This window comes from Mandrillus leucophaeus, unplaced genomic scaffold, assembly GCF_000951045.1.
Source record: "Mandrillus leucophaeus isolate KB7577 unplaced genomic scaffold, Mleu.le_1.0 Scaffold185, whole genome shotgun sequence".
In the NCBI taxonomy this organism is placed as follows: Eukaryota; Metazoa; Chordata; class Mammalia; order Primates; family Cercopithecidae; genus Mandrillus; species Mandrillus leucophaeus.
In genome coordinates, this window is record NW_012101865.1 from 1,384,135 (window position 1) to 1,387,734 (window position 3,600).

A 3,600-nucleotide genomic window follows, 5' to 3' on the forward strand; every position below is an offset into this window, starting at 1 on the left:
CAGCCGCGGGACCCGGAGATGCTGCCGCGCGCGACGTCGCCTCCCGCCGCACCCTTCTCCCTCGTGGGGTCTAGTCTGGCAGCCTCGAGGGTAGTGTCCCGGAAAACAAAACAAAAGTGTTTTTGTCTTCTCCACCAACGATTTTCTCCCACCAAGTGTTTGACTTTTTGAAAAGCCGACAGGCCCAGCCTACCTCTGAAGGCAGGAGCGGTGCATGGGCGCCTGGAAGGTGGAAGCCCCCTGTCTTTCTCCCTTGCCCCGCTGCCCCCACGGTGCGTGGATCACCATCGCATCAGTGACTCCCTAACTTCTTGAAACTTGTCTGTCTGCTTCTGTCCGCCGCCTGGACAGGTAGGGCAGGAGTGATCTGTTCCAGGTTGATTCGTCTAGCTTCCGTGCAAAATCTGATCATCTCCTTTAGAGATTAGGATTCTAGTGTAGGAAGCAATCCAGATCCGTGTTTCAGATACAAACAAGGATTATTTAAAGTGATGTTTTCCTGTAGTGCTGAAAGCCAAAAATACTCGCTTTCACTTGTTGGAAGCCACCGAGTACACCACATTTATTTGAACTTTTCATAGAAGTCTCTGATGTACTATTTGGCAAAAGAAGCAATTGATTTATCGGTAGCTGTGATTACATACGATGTAATTTGTTCTAAGACTGTTTCATTGGCTTTAGTTCAATATGTTAAGCTCTGTAAACACGTAATTCAGGAGCTAGATATGCATCACACAAATGTGTTCTTTTTGGTGGGGATTTAAATTGATCTTCTAGAAATGGGCTTTCCATGCAAAAAGACTGTGAAAAGCCTGAAAACTCAGTCTCTTCGTTAGCCAGGTCATCATCAGCTTTACGTTTTACTGCATTGGCAAGCCTTGCCTTTTTTCTTTTCTTTTCTTTTCCTTTCCTTTCCTTTCCTTTCCTGTCCTGTCCTGTCCTGTCCTGTCCTTCTTTTTGAGGCATAGGCCTGGCTCTGTCACCCAGGCTGGAGTGCAGTGGTGCAGACACAACTCACTGCAGCCTCAACTTCCCAGGATCAAGCGATCCTCCCACCTCTCAGCGTCCCGAGTAGCTGGGACTGCAGGTGCCGGCTAATTTTTTGTAGAGATTGGGTCTCACCATGTTGCCCGGCTGTTCTTGAACTCCTGGGCCCAAGCCTTCCGTCCACCTCTGCCTCCCAGAGTGCTGGGATTACAGGCATGAGCCACTGCGCCCGGCCTAGACCTTTTTTCTTAGCCTGGAAACAGATTTCAGTGCTTCTCTAGGAAACAAGATTTTTCCTGTTGTTGAAATACAACGTTTGCAAAGGTTTCAAACGTGAACATTAGGTAACAGACAAGAGCAGATTTTGTATGGTGTTAGAGTTGTTGATTGAAGGACTTCAAACATGAAAAGTCGTGTGAACCGGAAATCCATTAGCCTGAAGCCTGTGAAATAATGGAAGCTCTGAAGTTCAACACCATTTGTTACTTAGAAAAAAAACCCACAGCAGCCTCCACTTTCTCCCTAGAATGTAAAGGTTCTATCCAGGGGAAAGGAATTACACACAGCACAACAAATAGCATCAGTCTTATATATCTCAACTTCAGTTATTCTTTGAAGCCTGTTGTTTTCATGTGTTTTGTAGGCTGGTGGTGGTTGTTTATTTCTATCTGTCTCTTGCTAACAAATTCCTGGTGGAGTGGAACCTCAATTTTAACAGGACTACTTCTAGGTTATGTGTGAAAACAGGACATGGGTCACTGAAACATACAAAATACAAAAATCAGATTTTCACCTGTTTACTGTCGCACCAAATTTTTCTTACACACAGCTACTAAAAAATAGTACAGTTCTACCTGTAAGGGGTAAATGAGTAGAGAATAGAAGGTAGGGCTTTGTGATAGCCGTTTGGAACTTCCCATTGATGGTCCTAAGTGGCTTTTCGTTGTTTTCGTTTTCTTTTTCTTTTGTTTTTTTTTTTTTGAGATAAGTTCTCCTTGTGTTGCCCAGGCTGGAGTGCAGTGGTGCAAACACAGCTCACTGCAGCCTTGGCCTCCCAGGCTGAAGTAGTCCTCCCACCGCAGCCTCCTGAGTGGCTGGGACTACAGACGTGCACCATGTATTTTTTTGCAGAGACGGGGTTTTGCCATGTTGCCCGGGCTGGTCTTGAACTCTGGAGCTCTGGCAGCCCACCTGCCTCCACCTCCCGAAGTGCTGGGATTACAGGCATGAGCCACCACACCAGTCCAGGTGTTTCGTTTTGTTTTTTAACTTAGTTGAAATTTATAATTTAGAAATTTATAAAAGGAACTTAGTAGCCCAAAGCACCTGTGTTTATTTTATATATTTTATACATTTTATGTATTTTATTTTGTTCATTTTATAAATACGGAAAAGGCAAGTGATTTTTCCCAAGGTTATTCAGCAGGACGCTTGTAGACCTGATAATGGAGCACTTGTTTGCTTCCAGTATTGCTTGCCAGCATTTTTAACACACACAAAAAGTAAAAAGTGCTTCTAGCTAAGATATTGAAATGTTCACCAAGTTGGGAAGCCTATTAATTTGAAAAATTATTATTTTAATCCTGGAGGAGAAAAAACTTGCCTTTTCCTGATCAGAACAGAAAATGCAAGATCCATGCCATGTGCTTGACATTTTGCCTTGATAGGTGACTTTTGTCACAGGCTTGTTGTGGCGGACCAGATGGTCATGCTACTTGGAGTTTTTCCACTCATTTGATATTTCCATGAAGAAACAATTTGCCAGAAGCCAGCGGCAGTTACAGTTGTGCTGGAGATGATGGGAAACCTGGAATAGCACAGACTTTTTGCTTACAGGAGCTGGAGGATATTGGTTCAGCCCATTCTGCTGGGCCAGTCAGGAGTTCCCTGGATTGGTAAACTGAGGAACAGTTGAGTCTTGTGATGGTTGGAGCAGAGCGGTAATCATACCACTGCACTCTAGCCTGGGTGACAGAGACCCTGTCTCTAAAAAAAGAAAAAAGAAATACAGATATCTTGGGACAAAAGACAAATAATTTGACAATAATCTAAAAAAAAAAAAGGAAGGAAAATAGCTAAGACGTTATTAGGATAACTGACAAAATTTGAATCCAGATTATGCATTTGACAAATTATGTATTAGGTAATAGTATTATATCAATGTTAAATTTCCTATTTTTGATAAATATCTTATGGGTTATGTAAGAAAATGATCTTGTTCTTATACACTGAAGTATTTGGAAGTAAAAGGGGTATGTTCCATCTTTCAATGGCTCAGGAAAATGCACGTCTGTAAAAACAGAGAAAGATAAAGCAGATGGACAAAACAGAAGGAATTAGTGACTCTGGGTAAAGGGTACAGCGTACCCGAATTCCTTGTGCTATTCTTATAACTTCTGTTTGAAGTTATATCAAAAAAAAAAAAAAGGTACTCAAAATTGAAGGTAGAAAACAGGAAATGAAGGTGTGACATTCTAAGAATTTTTTTTAAGCCAGGTGAAGGATTATTTCCTGTGTTCTGTTTTTTAAAATCTTTTTACGGGTTAGACGAGGGAACTTGAAACAAACAAAATCTTATCAAGAATAGGTTGACTTTCTCAAATTTCAAAATCT

The 3,600-nt window shown here is 42.0% G+C and overlaps 1 protein-coding gene across 2 annotated transcripts in view; it reads left to right on the forward strand.

Moving 5' to 3' along the window:
* RCAN3 (RCAN family member 3) overlaps positions 1–3,600 on the forward strand; it is a 55,909-nt gene that overhangs the window by 945 nt on the left and 51,364 nt on the right. The gene's annotated exons all lie outside the window — the stretch shown is intronic.